Here is a 23,682-nt window from a genome sequence, read left to right as displayed (position 1 = left end):
TCCAAATTATCTAGCTTGGGCTTTCCATTTATTTTAAGAACACTACATTACTTCAGTAACAGATAAGCATTTGTGTGCCAGGGAGGGAGACAGGCAGGCAGGAGAAAGAACCAAAAGAGGCTCTGTATGGGTGAAATCATAGCATGGGAAAACAATCCATTGTCCCCATAGGCACCAACTCCTAAGGGCCAATGCAGTTTCGACCCAATTTTATTTTTATTTTTTTAGGGGGCTGGCCCCCTCCATATTTAGAGCCCACAATCCTCTTGAGAAGCTGGTGCTTCTGATTCTCCCCAGGTAGCCTACCTGCTGGTCCAATTTTTCACCCAACCCATCTGCATGGCAACCTAAAGAGTTGCTATGAGACCATGGTATGGAGTCTCCCACAGCAACTTGGTTGTGTGGTGTTGGCACCCCAAGCTAGGCTTCACTGAAGATTCATTTTGGCTCTTTCCTCTACAGATAAGGATCCTTCCCAAAGCCTTCCCTCACCAAGTTACGACAAATACCAAAAATATACTCTTGTTGAAAGGCAAAATCCCTACAGGCAAGGCCCCACATTGAACTGTTGGTAAAATACCTTCCTAGCTCTGTCAACCAGTGGCAAACTGATGTCCAGAAGCACTGGAGCCACCTCAGTCTTAGACTTCCTTGTATAGCCCAGGCATAGGTTTCATCTTTGCTGGTGGCCAGGCATTGCCCACCAGAGCCAACCAAGGGTGCTGCTGGGCTCCCTGAGATGGTGGAGGCCTGAAGCATCCCAGTACCACTATCTAAGTGGTGATCTGGTTCCTTGCATGCCATGGCAGGATGCAATCCAGTTCACCACATAAGGGACACATAGTAAATGCATTCATAGGGACTTCTGGACAGTCAAGTGAAGATCTACTGTAAATAAGGAATATTTGTGGCCTTATGGAACTGTAGAGGATGCTATCATGAAAAGAGACACTGGTCTGCTTGCAGCTGGGTTTAGAGGAAGAATACATGTTTTATCCATTCTTTTCTTTTAGATATTTCTTTTGAGAATGTGGATTTGTGGCCACAATCTGGAAATTGTATAGGGAAATGAGCTATTAGTGGTGATCTAAGGACTCAGTGGATTGTATCCGTCACTTTGGCTCACAATGTGCTGCTCCACCAAAAGGCAAAGCAGAAGTAATTTCTCCAGGTACTCACAAGCCATGATAGTGAGAATGATCTTTGCAAAGTAGCCATCCTTGAATTGATGATAAAAGTCTAGAGGAAAGTTAGTCTCCTTAATTAGTTGATTAGAAGGTTTAGGATAGCTTGAGTAGAAAAGGGCATTGTAAAGAAGTGTGAACCTTGCCAGATTAAAGGGATATAATTAGGAATACGAGCTGGATTTTTGTAAGGTGGAGCACCCAGTAATTAAGCATCTGGGTATAGCCTTGAAAGACCATATGTTCAGCGGGGAGAGTATTTGCTGAGGAAGGGTGTAATAGTTATTTAAGAAATATACAACTTGAGATTTTGAAATTAATGGAATGACTCGCAAGCTACATTGATACCTTCCTATGGGAGAAAAACTAGAGATGAAAGAAGTGCTTTATATCAGCTTGGAATGAGCTTGTTCTTTCTTAATCCCTTTGGCCCACCAATCACAAAAATAATTGGAATGTCCCTACCCAAATTCATCACTCATGTTTCACACTCAGATTGATTGGGCCACAAAATCATTAAAAGTTGGTGTCCTTCTCTTCCTTTAATAAAGCCATGGCCCTTTTAATTCAATATATTTACATCCACCTTTTTATTTCCTTCCTGTAATGCATCTATTATATTGCACAACTGTGCATATTAGTTAAAACTAGCTTTAAAACTCTTCAGGTCAAAAATGATGATTCACTTGCCAGACGTCTCCATTAGTTCCCCATTATTTACCTCCATTTTGTACACTATTATACCACATACAATGTTCAGCGCCTGTTATTCTGAGAACAGCAAATTTTGATAATGTCACAACCATTTGGGCAAATGTAAGGGAGAAGAACAGAACAAAAGAGGAAATTGTTTGAATGGCCTTTGATGATCTGATAACTAGTTTTTAGAATGTACCATATTGACATGTAGAAAGGACAGCATGCTCGGCACAGTGCTAGGGCAAAGAGCTCCATGAATTTATTACACAGTCCTTTAATTCACTGCAACATTTGCTTCCATAGGCAAGATCATAATCCAGGGATAGTCAGTGAGTTTGGACCAGTAACGAGCAGTGTGGTGGGGTAATGGTGCATGGTCAGGTGAGCACCACCTGACCTCCAAACAGCTGGAGCCATTGCTGCTTACCAGGAAGGAGAGGGGCAGTTCAAACACACTGGCAGGAGCACCAAATTGGCTCTGCTGATGTTTGCCTTGTGTCAACCTCTTTGTTGCCTCACCACATGCCTTCCTAGTAAGCAGCAGTGACTCAGCTGTTGAAAGATCAGGTGAGCACCATCACCACCACACCATACTGTCTGGACTACAATTCCCATCATGCCTGGCCACAGGCTATGCTGACTAAGGCAGATGGGTGTTTTAGTCCAAGAACATTTAGAGCGCAGTAAACACGGATTGTGATTGTTTTTTTATTTTCAAAACAGGGCTTGACTTGAATAGAGAGAACCATAAGCCCTGTTTAAGCATTTGCCTCCATGTATTCTCAGAAATTGATGCAGATCTTAAGGAGATTCTTCACACATGCAACTTAGAATTTTCCATGCAGTTGATTATTAAAAGCAGAAAAAACAAGGGAGGAAGCCCCCCCCCAAAAAAACACTGGGTCACCTGACTAGATAAGGTAAGCAAGAACGCCGCCTGAAAATTCCCCCCAACCTTTGAGAATGGTTTCATTTTACAACCACCCACCTAATGAATAGTTCTCTCTCTTGTGTTAAAGGTCAGTAACAGAACTTTGGATTGGGTCTGGAAGCTAATTAGCTGTTGTAAAATTGGTATAAATAGCTTGGTGTGACTTACACTCCAGTCAACAATGGAGTGGCAACATCAGACAGCTGTTCTGAACAGTTCCCAATGGTAGCCCCATATAGAATGCATGCCAGTAGTCCACTCCAGATGCAACCAAGCATGAATTGCTATAGTCAGGGGTTCTGTTTCTTGGCTACTCTACAGCAATGTTGAGTCTCCAGCTGTTTTCAGACTACAATTCCCATCATCCCTGACCTGGTCTTGCTACCTAGGGATGATGGGAGTTGTAGTCCAAAAACAGCTGGAGACCCAAGTTTGGGAAACACTGCTCTAGAGTAAGATGGGATGTTGGACTACATTATAGGGGGAATGGTTTGTTTAATATTTGTTGCTAAAATCCCAAACAAAAAGCACTTATTCTACAGAGGTTCCATTGTTTTGAATTATTCTACTCCAGAATAAGTGCTATGTGGACTGCATCTTTAAAATGCTGATTTAAAAGCCACTACTTCAGACAGCACCGTGCCCTTCATACTTGCAGAAGCAAATCTCTATTCAGGAAGTTGTAACTTATTGAATGGCCCATAAGACACAATCTGAGCCGTGTCATTTGGAAGGAGCAGGTGTCATTTTGCCTACATTGGCTTGTTTTGAATTACTGTCTATTGTACCTCCTTCAGGACATTTGACTGACTGAAAGGAAAATATGTACATTGTACAAAATGCATAACTATTACTTGAAGGCACTTACATTCTTTCTCACTACCCGCATGTGTATCAGCAGGACAATTACTCTTCATCTACATGAAAGGGAATGTACTGAATAGGCAAGGGCACTGAGAAAATGATGCAAGTGCCAAAGAGATGGCAAAATCAATGGCAAAAACTAATTGCATATTGGCAGGCGGAGAAAATCCTCTTGAAGCTGAAGTCTGCTGTTTTTTCAAGAACCAGGGAATATGAATGATTTAAAAGTTTATCTGACTGGAACACATAAATATAACATGGCACCAAAGAGAGTGAAGCTATAATTCACCTTCACTGAGGCTGGTGTTAATTTAAAGGAAAGTATGTTGTCAAATGTCACTTCCGGCTGGGGTGAGGAGTCTTTCTCCTCGTTTAAAGCGGGGCCAAAACGAGATACGAAATAAAATGTATCTGCTTCTAATGTGCACTTTAAAAAGATGCAAATTGTGTCAGCTGGCGAGGGGAGCTGATAATTAACAGGATCAGAGTAAGTACAGAGAGGGAATTTAAACATTTCCTCCATTGCTGTGGTCTTAAGGAAAATCTCTTTGGGAAGTAGTATTTTTTTTATGCCAATGGGGGATCCCCTACCCGAAATCCAATGCTACCATCAGAAGAGGGATTTTCTTCAGTAGCCTTGTAAGGTAGGAAAGGATTAATTTCTGACCCGGTTTGCATTTTAAAGAAACCTGCATTTGCAAAGCAGCATATAATTCCACCATTTGATTTAACAGATTCTTAATACTGCATTTTAAAATTGTTGTAATCTACTCTGACACCTGATAGTGAAAGGCCAGTAAGAAATCATCATTATCTGCATCTGCATCTTCATTAATTCCAGTAGTAGTAGCGGCTTTAGTATTACTACTTCTGCTATGATTAACAATATACTTTCACCTATAGTTGGCATTAGAAAGAGACCCTGTTGTCAAGGGTTAGAGATGCTTAGTGATAAGAGTTTGCTCAAAACGGAATATCTGACTATCTGTCTGTCTATCTATCTATCTATCTATACACACATACTATAGCCTGCTTTTTATCATAATATTCAAAAGTCAGCTTACAAACCAAAAGAGTAATTTAGGATGCAGTTCATCAACACACTTTGTATGGATCAAGCCCTACTGAATATAGTGGGACTAACTTATGCATGGAATTGTGCAGGTAATCCAAGTATCACAATATTCACAACCATCAAACAGAAATCATAAGGAGTAACAACAATCCAGCATTATCCCTATCAGCACTTTTTGGAATAAGCATCACCATAAGTAGTCAAGAGGTGTCCTAAGGAGGGAAGCAGAATTATCTTTTTCAGTGTCAGGTGCACATTGAGCTGTTTGCTGAAAAAACAGAGAAAATGTTCACTGGGAATTTGAAACCCCAAGCCCAACTGATCATTGGTCAAAAGCTTGGGAAAAAATGGAATTTTTGTTTCGATTGGAACTAAATTGTATTTGGCTCTATGACACTGTTCACATACCACTGAAATGTCAAACGACGCAGCAGAGCAATTTGTAAGAAAGCTTGTAAAACAGTTTAAAAATTTGAGAACTTGACTTCATTTGACATGGGTTTTTTAAATTGTACTTTATATTTTCATTTTAACTGCTGTAAACTGCTTAGAGATCTTCTGGTGGTAAGCAGTCTAAGAATGAAAGAAGCTACTGAGTAAAATAAAAAAACAAACGCTTGAGGACTGGTAAATGGTTTTAGAACTAAGCAGATAGTTAAAGAATAAAAGTCAACATGGTACTGTCAAAATGATATTAAATAAAATATCATTTTGACAGGTTTGTCTGGAATCCAGGATTCAACGCTCTGATATGAGAGCATACCTCACATTTTCATCCATCCGCTCACCAAGTTCAACCCACAGTTTCTCAGCTGCCGGGAGGTATTTGTGCCGTTTCCCATCAATATCAGCAGCCATTGCTGAACAGTTGGGTGAGACAGCATTAAGTTGCTGCATGGTGGAAGCCGAAACGTATAGCACAGCTGGAGGCAAAAATAGAACTCAAGATGCATTGGCTACACATGGAGAGGCTGGGGAATATGCATGCCGACCCCAAAGTGCCACCAGGGAGACAATTAGTAACATGTCACAGAAAGTAAGCCTCATTCTTGGAGTGTTTGTTCTTAAAAGTTGGAAGGGAGGCCGAGATATGTATACGTCTAGAAACTCACCAAGGAAATCGTACCATCTCGGCTTTCTTTCCTAAAGAAACATACCGCCATTTATTTGGAAGGAAAAAATCCTCAGCTTAAATGGAAAGGTGGTTTTGCTGCAGAAAACAACAACATAGCAGCTCAGCTGTGCAATGTAATGCTTTGTCACAAATACCAAGGTGCGTCAGGTGAGCCCCATCCTGGGTAAAGCAGATCAAGGCTATGGTTACACCTGCTTTAGTCACCTCCAGATTAGATTGCTGTCAGTAATCTAGGTTCTGAGGAATGCGCCATAGCTCAATGGCAGAGCATGACAAAAGGGGAGAAAAGTCAAATCTTATTTGCAAGTGTGTGGGTTTCCTTGCTCCCTCAACTGGAAGGCTAGTTTAAAAGACAACACCAGTGTTTTGTGAGGGTAGGATTTAGCATGGCAGCAAGGGTTGGTGAGTGATGTGCTGTTGAGATCTGTTCTTGGAAATAATTCTGTGCCTAAGAGAGGGCACAAACCTCTTGGAATATTGATGCACTGAACTACCTCTGTTGAAGGCTTCAAGTTGTAAATATGTGTAAATAAACCCATATATCACAAAGACACTGTAGTCTCTGCTGTGCCTAATTGTCCAAAAGGAAAAACAAATCCTGGGTTGAAATGCACCTAACATCCCTGGAATCTCACAACGCTTGGAGATAGGGGTGGTGTATAACAGTATGTAAGAATGTTCTGTTTTAAAAACTGCTCAGTTTGTGATTAAATTAATGCAGGCGAAAGACTGGCAATGTGGTCCTAACTGAGGTCTGGGAGATATATAGGTTGTCTTCAGGTGGCTGATACAGTAGCTAAGCAAATGACTATATAAGTGAATATTAACATGAAGACAGGATCTTACACCTAGAAATAACAGAGTAGCAAGGCATCACACCAAGTGACTTCAGAAGCAGCCTACTTGCAGATATGTTGGAATTCCTGGCTGGTGCCCACCCTTGTATATCTGAAACCCATGATTCCATAAAAGGGTTTTGTTGTGATCAACACAGCCTGGTTTAGTTGGAAGTCAAAGCTGCTTTGATATTCTCTTTAGTTTTTCTTGTACTTTTGTTTGCTTGTTTATCATCTGCTGAATTGTACAACTGAATCTCAGTTTCTGTCTATGACCTGTTGAACATACAAAAATATATTGGGCAATGTATGGGGTGTCTTTTGAGATTTTTTTGAGAAATCTAAGAAAAAACATCGTTGGGTGTGTTCCTAGCTGTAAAAACTCATGATATAGAAGCTACTTAGGATGGTGTTATATCTCTGATTTCCTTAAGAACAGGTGAGTCCATCAACCCTGAACAATGGCCACACTGGCTAGAACTGATTTTTTTTTCTCTGCGTCGTCGTTTAGTCGTGTCCGACTCTTCGTGACCCCATGGACCAGAGCACGCCAGGCTAGAACTGATAGGCTGTGATATACAGCAACATATGGCAAACCACAGGTATCTGAATATTTAGTTTCCAAATAGTGCTTTTCATTACCATTCTCTTGTATCTGAACTTGAAAGCAGCAGTTTTTCTTTTTAATTGTATCTAATCTGTATCAAAACTAATGGTCAAGCAAATATAGTCCTGTGATATTCAGGCAACACTGCTTACACGCAAACATTACTTCCCTCCTAAAGAAACAAATCAGGGAACCAGAGCAATTACAAGAAAGAAAGAAAGAAAGAACGAAAGAACGAAAGAAAGAAAGAAAGAAAGAAAGAAAGAAAGAAAGAAAAAGCTGGAGAACATTTTTGTTCTACACTGAAATAAAACATCCACTAATGAGAAATGACCCAGCTAAACTAATTATTAGGATGCAATTAAAGAACAAATTATACTCTTAAACTTTACACAGTGGTACAACTCATATACAGTGGAATAGCCCATTTTACAAATCCCCAAGTTTGCGTCTCTGCGACAACCAAATTATCTTAATGGGTGTTGAAATGACAGAGTAGATGAATGTCTTTCCCTTGAGTCATTTTCTGATAAAGACACATTGCTTAGCTGCAAGATGACAAACTATATGTTCAAAGTGACAAATCATTTAATTAAAATTTACAAGCGGTTAAATACTGTTTGACCCAAATGGAGGCAGTTATCATGAATCAATTTCAAAGGAGGGACAAGGGTGCTCAGGGAAATCGATCACTAACAGCTAAGGTACCTGGATGTATTCTGCATATCTCTACAGCCTTAAAAAAAAAATAGCCCCTCTCAGCAGGCTATGGTGCACATCTTGCAGAAAAAAGAGATTTCAATCAAGTTGAAAAATTGTAATACTTTTTACTTGGGCGGTATTTGAGCTCACTCTAGGTCTCATGAATACTTAATGTCACAGAGTCTTCAATAAAAAGACTCTTGTATCTTAAGAGCAAATACTTCAAAATTTCATTAGTTATAGGGAGGCTTTTTTAAGTGCATATACAGGTCAGTGGAAATTGCAATCATCTTTCATGAAAAGGCTGGGTAGTTTTATTGTTGAAGAATAAAGGTGGCCATTGGTTTTACTAACTATTATAGCAAATACAAAATTGTCCAGCTGGCATGCTTTATTCTTGAGTCCATCAAGCACATAATGTGTGGAACTTTCTCTCATTCATATGCACACTACTGGCACACATTCCACTGAGGCTTATGAATGTGTGATTCTCAAAATTTGTAGTAAAATGACACTTTGGAAACATCCCTACAATCTAACCTGTAAATTATATTTAGTACTGCATTATTAGGTCACATTTGGAATGGGGGCAAGGTTCCCTAAATGCTTTGTATCTTGCTTTTCACTTCCTTCTTTTTATGTGTTAGGGAGAAATATATTAGTATGGAAAATAAGTTGGCGAAGTGCCATAGCCCAGTGAAAGAACACATGCCTTGCTTGCAAAAAGTGCCATTTTCAAGCCCTGACATCTTTGCCTGTCTGTCAGGGTAGACATTACTGAGCAAGACAGACCAATGTCCTGACTCTGAACAAGGCAACTCTCAATGTTACTATGTTGTGCAATGATACATGAAGTGTTATGTGCAAGTTTAAACATAATGTGCCCTAGAAATACTCTCAAGAAGAAAAATAGGCCAGTGCGCTTTTTATATTCAGAATTAAGCACAATATGTGTTGGAGATATTTGACAGGATTTTGCACTTTTCATATGAAATAATCCTTGCGTTGTTGAAACATTTAAGTTAGCTACTTTAAAAAATAGTGTAAAGATTCTTCCTGGTGTGTCAGAGGCAGGTGATTTGTCTTGGTCATCGTATTGCTGCATTGGCTTTTAAACATCTCTTGAATGTCTTTAGCCTTGGTTTGAAGCAATGTCAATCCAGCCCATCTATTGCACTACTTGGATTGCTTTGTTTGGGGAGACCAAATATGGAGAAGAGACAAGACCCACTTTTACTATATCAGAGATGTAAAGAAAGCACACATTTTCCTGTTTTATGGGAGGGAACTTTTTAACATACAGTACATTTATACAAAGGTTTGAAGGTTATTATGTAGTTTTTACTTTGATACAAAGAGTAATGGCTCACTGGACCTGGGAACATTCTCTACAGTCTCTCATATATCATGGGGCAAAGTGATTTGAAACAACTAAAGTCATTGGCATGTGAAAATGCACCCAATTGGAATTCCCTTGGGATTACTTGGGGGGTTGGGTTTTACTCATGTTTTAGATATCAATGACTTCCATTTCTAAGACCAAAAGAAATATTTAATCTCCAACATGTCATATTGACAATGATCCCGAGTCATTTGGGCTGATTTGTCCTGTAAATAGGTTTTTGAAGTGGTTTCTGTCTTCTTGAGGCACGTTTTGGATTGGATTACAGAGTCTGGTGGAGCTGATGAATGACTTATCCTCTCTTTGGGCAGGCAGTTGGTTGAGGTGGCTTCTTTCAATGTTATGATTCAATTTTTCTAAGGAATTATCAATTTTATACCAATGGAACCATTTTTTGAGTTGACTTGAAATGTATGTTGGACCAAAAGAAGAAGGGAGTGTATGCATCACACCCCACCACTCTCATAATATAATGTTTGGCATAGGTGTTGCCACATGGATGAAGCCCGAATAACCCAAATCAAAAGAAGGAAAGTTCACAAAATTTGACCCTTTATCCATGCAGGCATCTGTGGTACCGCCTTTACATCTCTTTTTAAGTTGTCATCATTGTAGAAAGCGTATACTTGCTGCTTGTCATGGGAACAAGATTCTCAGAATGGTTAAGTGGTCCGAACAGAGCCATGGCTTTTGCCCACAAATGCTGGAAACAGATGAGGTTGCTTCCTTGTTATAGATCCTTGGACTCCATAGAAAAGTAAATTTCTTACTATTAAATTAGTCTGTGGTGTAAATAGGCTCTAACGTTGCTGTTTTCTAGAAAAAGAGGTGCTGGAACTCACCGCGAATGCCTCCCTTGTTCTCTTATAATAGCAATGGTGCCCACCTGAAAGGTGCGGGAACTGAGTTCCAGTGAGTTCTGGCTGAAAAAACACACAACCCCTGGGCTCTAAGACCATAAACTTCACCAGTTCCTCAGTAGAGTGCTCCATATCCTCCAATTTTTATTGGATGAAAATAGCTACACTCCTGTGATTATGTCGGCTGGAGTCTGTTTGCCCAGGGAACACAGCCTACAGTTCACACCACAAGGAGATACCACCCCCAAGAGCCTGAACCCCAAGAGCAACATTGCTGGCTGGCATGGTTCTGCCAAGAAAAAGCACATGATGGCTGCATTGAGGGCAAATGGGGTTTGAAGTTTCTTTTGTACACCTGAAAAGCAGCACATCCTTCAGCCAACAGTGGCCCCCGGGAATGACCAGAGCTGGACTTCATTAAGTCCCAGGCCCCACCCACCGGGCCGGGCCAGATTGGCCAGGATTTGAATAAGCTGATTGTGGTAAAGCCCACCAATCTCCAGTGGCCAGCCTGGGAATTCCCCACAGCCAGCCAACTAGCCCCAACATCTGCCTCAAGGAAGAGGAGCCCGGCGTGACAGATCACAACAGCTGTGGCCGGGTAAGCTGCCATTTCCTCTTCCTCTATTGCCTTTAAGCACCAAGTTATATAGGGACATGGATGACGCTGTGGTCTAAACCACTGAGCCAGTGTGGTGTAGTGAAGAGTGGTAGATTCGTAATCTGGGGAACTGTGTTCGCGTCTCCACTACTCCACATGCAGCTGCTGGGTGACCTTGGGCTAGTCACGCTTCTTTGAAGTCTCTCAGCCCCACTCACCTCACAGAGTGTTTGTTGTGGGGGAGGAAGGGAAAGGAGACTGTTAGACGCTTTAAGACTCCTTTGAGTAGTGATAAAGCGTGATATCAAATCCAAACTCCTCTTCTTCTTCTTCTTCTTCTTCTTCTTCTTCTTCTTCTTCTTGGGCTTGCCGATCAAAAGGTCGGCGGTTCAAATCCCTGCGACAGAGTGAGCTCCCATTGCTCGGTTCCAGCTCCTGCCCACCTAGCAGTTTGAAAGCACACCAAAAAGTGCAAGTAGATTAATAGGTACCGCTCCGGCGGGAAGGTAAACGGTATTTCCATACGCTGCTCTGGTTTCTGTGTTCCATTGAGCCAGAGGCAGCTTAGTCATGCTGACCACATGGCCTGGAAAAACTGTCTGCAGAGCAGACAAACGCCGGCTCCCTCGGTCTGTAAAGCGAGATGAGCGCCGCAACCCCAGAGTCATTCGCGACTGGACTTAACTGTCAGGGGTCCCTTTACATTTACCAAGTTAAATAGGTTGGCATGAGAGCTCTGCTCCCTACTGCCCCACTGGTAGTTTTAGTATCTGCCCCCACCAGGGAAGTGTGTGTGTGTGTGTGTGTGTGTGTGTGTGTGTGTGTGTGTGTTGTGTTGTTTTTAAAAAGGATTTCTGTGGGGCAATAATGTAGCCAGAATTGTGAGCAAATTGCTGTAACTCCTGGGATTTTCAGGACAGTCAGTGAGTATGGATTTAGGTTGTATGTGGAGCCAACCCATAAGGAATATTTAAAAGCATTTTTTTGAACTTAAGAGTGGAAAAATTAGAAACTGAGAGAAACTGAAATTTAAAGATGTGACCATTCCCAACACAGAGCATCCCTAAGGAATAATAATAATAATAATAATAATATTTTAACTTCAAATCCTCTGCTGAGTTCAGAAGAGTGATGGTTGCAAAGACCCAGAGATACAAAGCTCAGTGTAAGTTACTATCATTTATAAAGTGCAAGATGACTATACCTGAATGTGGCGAACCATTGAAATGATCTCGATAGAGGAGAACTAACCAGAGTTCCCACTGAATACATAGCTTTTCACAAGCTGTTTCATTTTAAGAGGTTGTTTACAATGTCACACTTTATTTTGAGGAAAAATTATTTCAGAAGCCAATCTTTTAGAAACGTGGAAAGAAATGTTTTACAAAAGGTCAAATGCACAAATATTTTGCATGCAAGCTACTAATAAATTCACACACACCCCTTAACAATTAGAAGTTTGGCTAATGCCTTTAAAGCTATTTAAAATATTCTAAATGCAACTCCTGAGCCCTAATTACCTATAGTAAGTCATAAATAACTGACAGGGATGCAAATGCAACAAAATTCTATCAAATTAGAGTAATTAGTATCCCGGTTAAAATATCCTCGCACATTAAAATGCTCTTACTTTTCTCCAACACGACATTAACAAATGAAGGTATTATTGTTGAAGAAGCAGAGTGCCAGAAGTATATGCATAAACATCTGATAGTATGTGCAGTGCATATTAGAGTTGAAATATGTTTGTCCCCGCTTTAATTTATCACCTTGTAGCTATTGTTATAACCTGACACTTTTGTGCTAGGCATATTTATCAAAATATAACTGAGGCAGGTTGCTCAAATTTATTCTGCTGCTTATGAAAATGTGTGAGACTTGAGTATTGATCATGGATGCCTCTGCCCTCCCTTTCGGGCTGCTGAAATCACTGGGAGTGGCTGTACAGCTTCCATTCAACTCTGCTGGATCCCTATGGAGATGAATTAACACTGCACAATGGCATAGCAGGAGCAGCCTAAATGAAGACTAAGAATTGAGTTGTAGGATAAGATGAGGCCATTGGTTTTATTTTCAAGGTGGTCGCTGTCAAAGTAAACCCATGTTCACATAAACATTTTAAGACATCTAGCATATAAACAATCATATTTCCTGCTCTTCATATGGTGGCCACTTACGCACTGCTGAAAAGGAGGAAATGCATCGCCAACAGGATAAAATGTGCAAAAGCATATACATCTATGTGTATAGATGCAACTTTAGAAGTAAGTACTATAATTAAAACACAGATGCAATACATCTCACTGTAGTGGGGAGGACTGTGAGTTTGCTGGTACCTAAAAGGTAAAGGTAAAGGTACCCCTGCCCGTACGGGCCAGTCTTGACAGACTCTAGGGTTGTGCGCTCATCTCACTCTATAGGCCGGGAGCCAGCGCTGTCCGGAGATACTTCCGGGTCACGTGGCCAGCGTGACAAGCTGCATCTGGCGAGCCAGCGCAACACACGGAACGCCGTTTACCTTCCCACTAGTAAGCGGTCCCTATTTATCTACTTGCACCCGAGGGTGCTTTCGAACTGCTAGGTTGGCAGGCGCTGGGACCGAGCGACGGGAGCGCACCCCGCCGTGGGGATTCGAACCGCCAACCTTTCGATCGGCAAGTCCTAGGCGCTGAGGCTTTAACCCACAGCGCCACCCGCGTCTCCTGCTGGTACCTGCTGTTTATTAAACATTCATTCTGATTTGTTTGTGGGGAGCTATTCCAAACTTTACATCAATTTCCATACTGCAAAAATTCCAATCTTCTTTGGACACCGGTTTGCAGGTAGGAGTGCCAAATCTATTTTAATTCTGCAACCTGAATTTGCCAGCAGGCAATTGAGCAAAAGTGGCTCTTGTTATTCTTGTAGGTAAACACTTCCTATAGATACATACTTTTAGTCATGTTCTTCCTATAGATATACATAGGAATACTCAGACAATTTTTCTCTTTCTCCTTCTCCAGTATGTCTTGATTGGGATGCTAAAAGTGTAGGATGGAGTTCGTCCAGAACTGTTTAGTGCTTTAAATCAATACATTGTGGCTTCCTAGAATGAATGAGTTAGCAGGAGGTTGATGAGCAATAGTTACCTCCTTAAATCAAAGGGGAGTTAGTGTTTTTTTAAAAAAAAGAATAAGTGTACCACTTTAAAGTTTAGAAAACGTTTCAGGTGACCACTCAGAACTGCATCTTTTATTGTATGCTTTGAACTTTTTGCAGAGATTTTTGAAAATAAGAGCCACAAGGCAAAAACATATTTAAATGAAGTACAATTGTCAATGGAAGCTTCCAGCAGTTTGCATTCTGCTTTAGTTTGGGTGGTAAGGATAAGGTTGGTTGGTTTACACACAAGTAATGAGATTTGTGACAGGCAGAATGTCAACAAGTGAAGCTTTCCCCATAATTGTATTTCCATGCTAGGAAAGGCTTACCCTGTTTAATTTGTGCCAGACACACTGCTGTTAAAGGTACAAGGCATTATTCACTAAACTCTTGTACTTCTAGTTTTCAATGCAAACTGTTCCTGTTGGAAGAGAGAAAATCTCTTCAGCAGGGAAGATGCAAGAAACTCCTCATGTTCCTTCCTTCTGCTTGCTTCAGAACAGTTAATAAGGGGCTAGGCCACCTTAGGAACAGCAGTGCCTCCATATCTGTCTAATAAGCCTCCACAATTTGCTTTCTAATTTTATTTATCAATGTACGATTGACTTAGTGACTCACTTTAACAATAAAAGGTTAAGGTCCAGTCCTCTTGTGGGGGGGGGGTATGAATGTGAATATTAACTAGAAATTGTTCAAAGTTAGCCAACAGAATGAACTTAAATCATATTTTGTCCACCCAACAATTATTGGAACTACTTTCTGGTGTAGGTGAAGCTACTTGTAGAGTTGGCAGTTTTTGAAGGTTTCAAAACTGTGAACTTGTTCCTTCATTATGGTTCCCTTGTCATATAATTAACCATTCATATTTAGACTTGGACCCATTCAGGAAGTTTATTATGATTACTTTGAGGAAATAGTTGATGAATTATGGAAATTGATCCACTCTGATGGGAGAAGTGTCACACCATTAACTAATATGAAGCAGCATGAGGTTGCGCTGCCATATGCCTTTCTCAACAGCTTATCTTCTGTTGGGAACACTGCAGTATTTTTGATATGTGACAGTACAACAATCTGTTGGTGGAAAACGGGCATCTTACCATCCATGAGGAAATCTATTTGTATCTCTCTCCAGCAATTTCCCTCACAGCCAGGAGGTGTGCTTATAAAATGTTAGAAAAGAAGCTTAGCATAGGGATGCCAGATGAATCCACTGAAAATGGACTATCAAGTGAGTTTCCTTCTGTTTGCCCATTCAACCCCACTGCTGCACAGACTCCTGCTATGAAAGATTTGACATTAGCTCTCTTCAACAAATGTTACTTTTTCACATGCACACATTATACACAGATATGTAAACTCTTTTGCAATATGCATTATTTACATATTCGTTGTTATATGCAGATGCCTCTTTGCTTTTCTTGTTTTTGATGCTTTCGAGAGGGATAATTTTATGCTGTACTGTGAAATCAAGGTTGTGAAAGTGGCTGCAATCCTAACCATACTTCCCTGGGAGCAAACCCCATTGAATTCAATAGGAATTCTGAATAGATAGCTTTCTGAAGGGCCATTAGCCATTTCATAAACTTTGTATTTAAGGGATCACAAGGCTCTCTGTTGGTTTTACTGCAAAAGACTAACAGGACTCTGGAAATTCATCAACTTTGAAAAGTGACTTGCAGGGAAGGTAAATAATTTGTAAATATTTGTTGATGGCTGAGCTATGTATGTCTATAGTGTGCTAAGTAAAAAATATGTAAAACACACACACACAACTCACAAATATATCTGCACCTGCATACGATGAAATAGAACACAAATGTGTCTGAAATAGACCAGTTGCAGCTGAATGGAAAATAACAAATGAAAGTGCAAATGAATATTGGAATGGAATGAGGCATGGCCTACATCCCTATCTTAGTAAAGACTCCCCCGAAGCTCAAAATCTGACATACTAAAAAGTGCCCATTGACATGGATATGAAATCACCAATAGTGAAATAAAGGGCTCTAGTGGGAAGGTTTATGCAGTAATATTTGATTCTCAAGCCACTAACAGGAGAAAAATATTTTGAAGTGCAATGTTAACCACCAAGGTCAAAGCTGCAATCAAGGAGCAATTAGTAGCTTGGTGGGAAATCTATGGTGCAGCTTTCCTGCCCCTGCCCCCCATAGCTGTCAACTTTCAGATTTGAAAATAAGGGATCAGCAGCCTCACCTGTCCCGGGGACAGTTTGCAGGATATCTAACAATCCGGGATAGCAGCAGGAAGCAGCGGGAAACGGTGCTGGAATAAGGGAATTACCCACAAAAAAAGGAAAGGTTGACAGCTATGCCTGCCCCAGCACACATATCTCAACAACTGTTCCTATCATTCCAAACCTAGACCAAAGTTATAAAGCATAAAATTACAGTTCATTTGAATCCCATACAACAGGACTAGCAAGTGTGCTGCCCTCCAGATGCTTCTAGACTCCAATTCTGTTAATTATTGACCATGCAGGACAGGAGTTCCAGTCCAACAATTTCTGACGGGCACCACATTGACTATTCCTGCCATGCAGTCATAAATAAAGTAGGTAGTGCTGATTTTCTGCACAATATGGTGGCCATTTTGAATGTTCCCTTCCATCTCCAAACCATGGATTCCACACCATGTGGGAACATCTTCAAGACCAATTGCTCCTCTACTAATAGCTTCCAACACTAGCTAGGGCCTATCATCCAAGGACCCTCAGAAATAGGTATATTATATCATTTAGGTAAGTTAGAACAAAGGGACAAAGAGAACCAAATCCTCTCCCCATAGCAGGACAGCTTCGACAAGGCACACAGCACAATTGATCAGTGTTTAGTTTTATTCAAAAAATATGTTAGATGTCCAAACATCATATTGCATTTGTTAATGTCTTATTTGCCTTTGATTTCATAGACCATGGAAAAAAGGACACTTACTTCTTTGAATAAACTAGCTGCTGTTTCTTAAACAGCAAATATGTCCTTTAAAATATTGGCCAGGGGGTGGGGGGGACTTTCACTAATGTCAGAAAACAGCTACCCAAACTGGGGGTGCTACCCAAACTGGGGGTTTTTTAGACCTGCAGAGTAAAGAAGGCTGAGCACAATATTGTAATGGCTTGGTTATTCAATTTCCCCTATAATCTTGGGGTAATTTTGGCCATAAGATCCACGATATGGGGTTTGCCGAAGATGCCAAAATGAACTTTGAATATATGAAGAATTCTAAGCCCTCATTTTTGTATATTAAAATTAAATCCAACCATAAAAGGGCTGCTTATTTGCAGGAATTAACCTTTCTTTCCTATTAGACATGTGTTTACTCAGATTAGGTTTCAAACTATGCCCAGAGAATATCTGAGTTAATTAATTCTTAAACAGGCCAATAAATGACCTGTATATGTGAATCAGGCATTGTTTACCATATCCTGTATTGTCCTTTGTACAATTCACCTAAATTAGATTCCTTTATTTATTTCAGAATTTTCTAGAGGGCCAATCAGATTACTTCAAAATTAGGTGTTTACTGGATGATGTAGATGAGTTTTCTACCTATAGGCTAGCTTTATATTCACTGAGCAGTGAGAAAATCACCAGCCACTTTTTTGACCCATGGGGACTGCCAAGGGGATTTTTAATTTTAATGATTTTCAGTGATATGAGGAATTTATTTATTTTTTACAACTTGCATTTCCAAAAATCTGTGGGTGATATTCAATGCTAGTCCTACTAAGCGTTGACTCACTGAAATTAATAAACAGGACTGGTTGAGGTTCATTTATTTCAATGAGCCTACTCTGAGAAGGACTCTGAACAACCCTATATATTTAACTTAGTTTTGGTTTACTTGCTTTGTTTGGTTTACATTGTAATGGCCATTGGCTACAAACAACAAACATCTGACTGATACCATCCCAGGATTGCAGGCTGGACTTCACACAGAGACACAGGGCTAGTGGAAAAATAGAGTAAAGAAACTGTATTGAGGTGTCAGTGTGTGTATACAATACATACAATGAACACCTGCAAGAAAACATTGCAGTGTATCTTCTCCTGCTCTCTCCCACCTTCAGATACCCAACATTTCATGCTCCTGATGTTCACTGTCCATGTTCAAGGCCCACTGTTGAGCTTTTCGGGGGTCTGTGTGTCTCCTTAAGGCTTTTATGTGTTTTGGTACTTCTGCAAACCTCAGGGTTTCCCTGAGCATTCAGATATCTACCTATTTGAGAGAGAGAGAGAGAGAGAGAGAGAGAGAGAGAGAGAGAGAGAGAGATGGATAAGTCACACAATAAATTATATACCATTACTATATCATCAGAAGTATTAATTAAGCATTCCTGAATTCTAAATATCTTACCTCAGTCTGCCTTGAAGGCACATAGGTCTCATCTCATCTATGTTAGAAGCAGAACATAGGATGTACGCATGGTGACTCTGGGATCCACAAATAGATCTATATCTTGTGAAGCAAAATGTCAGTTTTCTCCAGCACTCGGTTCTCTTAAGCTGATGCCCAGGGTGTCTAGAGTTCCGTTTCCAGGTCCCACATCTGCAAAAAGCAAAAACACCTGCACATAGCATTCCAGGTTCAGTGGAACAATTCAGGGGAGAAAATGGGGGAAAGGTTGGTTAACATTTCAAGTATAAGATGCCATTCTGCCACATTTAGCGGGGACTAGATTTGCCCTTCCGACATGCCTACAGAATGAAGATTAAGTGTGGGGCAAATACTGCCCTTTCTCAGCCAGTTAGCAGTTTCTGCTAGCTGGCTAGATTTATACCATCCATACTTCTAAGCTGCTGTTTCTCTGCCTGTTTCAGATCAGTTGTTAATAAAGCTAGGACAAACCCCATATGGTTGTCACATATCATTCTGGGTGTGTGGATATGACAACTAAGCAACAAATAACAGTCTAAATAATATTTTTTCGGGGTAGGTTCTCTGATCTCATTCTAGAATATTATGTATCTATCTTTAATCTTGCAAACTGAAGAAAATCAGCCTCTTTTCTCCTTGGTTGTAAATCATCATTAGTATTTAAAGCACAGCAAAGGCTGCAAAAATAATTGCTTGTTTTCCTTTAGGTAGTATGAAGTGGGGAAATGTTTATGTTGACCTAGTGTCTTCCTCGAATGTGTGTTGCATGTTTTAGATTTAGTTAGATTAACGATGGTCAACTCTCCACATTTTGATAAAAACAGGCTATAATGAGCAACGGTATTGAGAATTACCTGTCGTAAAGTGTGCAATTTCCCCATTTTTCTGACATCATTACTGGAATTTTTATTTGAGTCTTCTAAGCAATTCGCCTCTGAAATATTTCCAAGAATTTTTAAAATGCCAACATTGTCTTGAAGCAGTCAAGCTTGCAGATTTCTCTGTCTCTGAAAAAGGGTCTCTAAAAAATGGAAGTCAATGCATTCCATATTTACATATAAAGGAAAATATGTGACAATGACCCAAGCCATGCCAGGAGACAATGGAAAACAGAATTTCTGTCCTGTCTTTCTTTCTCCCTCATGAGCTACCTTTCCTAACATGGATCATATACCTGCAGAATTTGCTGTCAACTTAATATGTATCATGCTGTACAAGAACTTACGGGAGGTCTACTGTGGGAGTATATAGTGATCTGTTTTTTCAACCCCATTCTTCCCTTTAGGTCTTCATCCTTGGACTTTGACTCTCATTATGCAGTCCCATTCTTACCAATATACCACTCACAATAAATTGGATAAATCTCATTTATTTTTCCATTGTTGTTTTCAAGTGCTGAAGGCTTGATTTAAAGTTGAAACCACTGTGTTCAAGTAGATAGAGTTGCGGTTTGTTGTTTTTTGTAGTTCTAGAAAAAGTAGTATCTTATAACAGGGATTTACAGTTAAATGTGCTTTGACAGGGTAAAGTACAGTGGTACCTTGGGTTAAGAACTTAATTCGTACTGAAGGTCCATTCTTAACCTGAAACTGTTCTTAACCTGAGGTACCACTTTAGCTTATGGGGCCTCCCGCTGCCGCTGCTGCACGATTTCTGTTCTCATCCTGAAGCAAAGTTCTTAAACCGAGGTACTATTTCTTGGTTAGTGGAGTCTGTAAATGAAGCATCTGTAACCCGAGGTACCACTGTACTTTGGGTTTGAAAGTAGTGTGAGGGCAATCGGCTACAAATGATGGTGCATATATTGAAATGAGAAGTTACTGTGTGGTGTCTGGTGGGAAAATGGCATTTTAAAATGTTATTTTATAAAACGCCCGCACAATAAAAATATATTAATGTATTTTCCTTTGGTACATGATTCATTTATAACCTTTTTTCATATATTTCATACATTTTATTTTTTAAAAATGTGGAATTACCATAATGTACAGTATATGTTAGGTAAGATATAGGAAATCTAAATTATAACAGCAGAGGAGCTTTAAATATGGACAATGTTTCCAGGTCTGTCTTCCTAGCCACTATTCAGGCAGTGTGGAGCTGAGATCAGCAATCTGGTTTGTGTATGTAAAGAAAGTAAGGAAATTGACTGATGGATTGATGGACTGGTTGATGCTGGGCAATTAGTTCCACTGTAGTCGGAAAGAAACTGGTCTGAGATTTGCAGATGCCTGCAGTTAACCAAAAGGGGCTCCAAGAGAATACTGTTTTTTTTTTGGGGGGGGGGGGGACTGGTTTTATATGCTAGCATTATCTGACACTTGTGCTTATGTATATAGTTTTGACAGCCTGTTTGTACAACAGCCATTCTGTTAGTAGGATCCCTATTCTTGGCACTGTGCAGCAGCCAAATCCTGGGAGTGTCTTGCACTTGAGAAATATATGGTGCGGGGCTAGCCAAACCCATACCCTCCAGATGTTTTGGGCTACAACTCCCATCTCTCCAGCAATTGGCCATGCTAGCTGGGGCTGATGGGAGTTGTAGTTCTATACATCTGGAGGACATGGTTTTGATTTGCCCTACTATAGTGCATCCATGTGATGGGGTGAGCTCCTGTTGCTCTGTCCCAGCTCCTGCCAACTTAGTAGTTCAAAAGCACAAGTAGATAAATAGGTACCACTGTGGTGGGAAGGTAAATGGCATTTCCGTGCGCTCTGGTTTCTGTCATGGTGTTCCGTCGCACCAGAAGCAGTTTAGTCATTTTGGCCACATGACCCGGAAGGTTGTCTGTGGACAAACGCTGGCTCCCTCAGTCTGAAAGCGAGATGAGTGCCGCACCCCATAGTCTCCTTTGACTGGACGTAACCATCCAGGGGTCCTTTACCTTTATCTATAATGCAAATGCAGTTATACTTGGAGACAGGGGAGCTTGTGTTACCACGTTCTACCAGATGTGCAACAATGTCAACTCTTCAATTTCTTACACTAACATTACATTGGATCTCACCCCATGTTTCCAGTGACCTTTCATCCAAAAATAAGTGAAACCCTATAGCATTGTCCCTGGAGCTTTTTATTATTCAAAAAGAGAAGAGTGCTTATTGAAATTTTTTATGTACATAATAATAATTGCCTGTGAACTGTAAATTACAATCCCTTTCTGATGTACTTTGTCCGACATGGAACATAGTTTGAATCCCTTTATATTGTGAATGAAATGCAGCCACTAGATCACTAGAGAATGTTGAGGTGATCGTGATTTTAATCAACTGAGTTTTCTTGAATGGATAATACCTTGAGAGAAAAATTCAAACTACATTTTGGTTTGACTTCAGATATCCAATTCAACATTTTTTATGATGGTGTCACTAAAATTTTATTGAGAGAACAACTTTTCCCACTGAAGATTTCTGTTACTATGCAGCGTATGTTATCTCAGCTTTCAGTTGACAAGCCAAGTCAATTTAGTTTAATAATCTGGAGGCTCTTAACTTGTCAAAAGCTAAACATACAGCAGTAAGCAAGCCTTCTGTCTAATTATAGCAGATGAAATTCAACATATGTACCCTTTTTAAAACAAAAATTAGTTTTTCTGACAAGGCACACCACCTGCTCTTGCCTCAATCAGCTTTCCTAAAACACAATTGGTACGGCATTTAATAGATAAGAATTCCATATTTTGTTTCTTTTCAAAATAACTGGTGAATATATGAATGTGAATGTTTATAGAAATTGCAAGTACTATGCCTTCCTAAATATATATTTACAATACATGTGTTGAGTTGTGACCAAACAGAACCACTGCATAAATCTACAGCTGTGTGGCACTCATACAAACTGAGAAACAACAAATTGTTTGGATAAGTTGGATTGATGGGGAAGTACTACTGTCGCAAATTTAAGGTTTAGCTTTGTTTTATCTAGGTATGTACTTATTCGTGCAGTTTTATTTTTACTAGCAGAAGTGAATAGTACTGTAAATATTTAAAATCTGCAGTAAACGTGTCCACAAACATGCACCTAGTGTAACAAATATTCACCTTTTTTCACTCCAGAAACTCCAGGTGTCAGAAAAAGACCTACCCAAGAGGCTACCAATAAATGTGACTTTCCAACAATATTGTTATGTTTAGAACCCATCTTCTCTTCAAGGGCAGAAAATTTACTTCAAGGATACTGGTTAAAGGGCATAAAATAAAACAAAAACTGAAATTTCATGCCTTTTTTGATTGCCTCAACTTTTTCAAGTTCCCCTGAATCCATACATTCATTTCCTATTTCTTCCATTCCATATTTTAAAACTGAACTTGGAAGCAACTTTTTTTTTATTACTGACATTCTAGGGCAGTAATTTTAGGCCATAGTGAGTTTGGATGTTGAATGTAAATAAAAATTGCTTTGTGGGCAAGGGAAGATAAAATCTGACAAAACACTTATCATGTGAAATTTACTGCGTAGTCTGTACAATCTGAGCAAAGTGCAGCTGTAGAAAATTTAAAATGAGGGTTTGATGTATGTACCTTACCTGCAGAACTTTATGGGATAATACATTCTCATTATACCATGATAGAATTTGACTATTCATTGTTTTCATTTTTATGCCATGTACAGAGAAGCAAGTAGCCATAAATCTGAGAGCCAAATTTGTCTTATGGCTCAAGATCACTCTCAAAGCAATTGATCAGGCCAGTGTTACTATACCTGTGCTATATTTATATACACAGTAGAAAATTCATAATTTCAAATACAGTCAGCTTAACGTGCTTTCACTTAATCAAGATGAAAGAATGGCTGTTGCCTGTGCTCAAGCAAAATGAATTTGGGGGGCAGTTGGTGTAATATTCTCCCATCTCACAAATCTTTAGTTCAACTCAGTGATGAAAGGTTGCTGTCCAAAATGTGTGCTTCTGACAGGTCTGTGAGGAGTGACGGAGTGACGCCACTCCCCAGCATATCTGCAGCCCTGCTAGTCTCAGCGGCTATGGCAGAAAGTGGGGTGGGACGAAGGATGATCGGGCTCTCTGATTTCTACGCTGGGCCTCTGGTGGCTGTGAGACTAGCTCAGGGTCCACTAGGTCCCAGGCTGACTCAACCCTGCTCCTTCCTTAGAACATCCCAGTTTAAAGCTTTCCACTTGACTTAACTAGAGGGGATACTTCCAGCATGCCTCCATCCCAAATGCATATTCAGCAGCCATTAGGTGTCTGGCTCAGCTAGCATAGCCAAGAAAACAAGAACAACTCCTC

At 40.1% G+C, this 23,682-nt stretch overlaps 1 protein-coding gene and 1 long non-coding RNA gene across 7 annotated transcripts in view; one reads left to right on the top strand and one right to left on the bottom strand.

The window, feature by feature from the left end:
• NEGR1 (neuronal growth regulator 1) overlaps nucleotides 1-23,682 on the top strand; it is a 466,181-nt gene that overhangs the window by 418,300 nt on the left and 24,199 nt on the right. The gene's annotated exons all lie outside the window — the stretch shown is intronic.
• LOC308478848 overlaps nucleotides 12,205-23,682 on the bottom strand; it is a 102,291-nt gene continuing 90,813 nt past the window's right edge. The window contains exons 5-8 of one of the 5 annotated variants that reach the window (XR_013987324.1): nucleotides 18,415-18,606; nucleotides 18,122-18,276; nucleotides 13,609-15,316; nucleotides 12,205-13,232 (exon numbers count right to left, since the gene is read on the bottom strand). This is a non-coding gene — a long non-coding RNA (uncharacterized lncRNA). Of the gene's footprint in view, nucleotides 13,233-13,608; nucleotides 15,317-16,876; nucleotides 18,277-18,414; nucleotides 18,626-19,289; nucleotides 19,457-23,682 lie in introns of those variants that run through there. The other 4 variants (XR_013987325.1, XR_013987326.1, XR_013987327.1 and 1 more) reach the window with 4 other exon arrangements.

The sequence above is a fragment of the Podarcis pityusensis genome (assembly GCF_964106645.2).
Source record: "Podarcis pityusensis genome assembly, chromosome: 6".
Classification (NCBI taxonomy): Eukaryota; Metazoa; Chordata; class Lepidosauria; order Squamata; family Lacertidae; genus Podarcis; species Podarcis pityusensis.
This window is presented reverse-complemented; position numbering and strand designations above follow the sequence as displayed.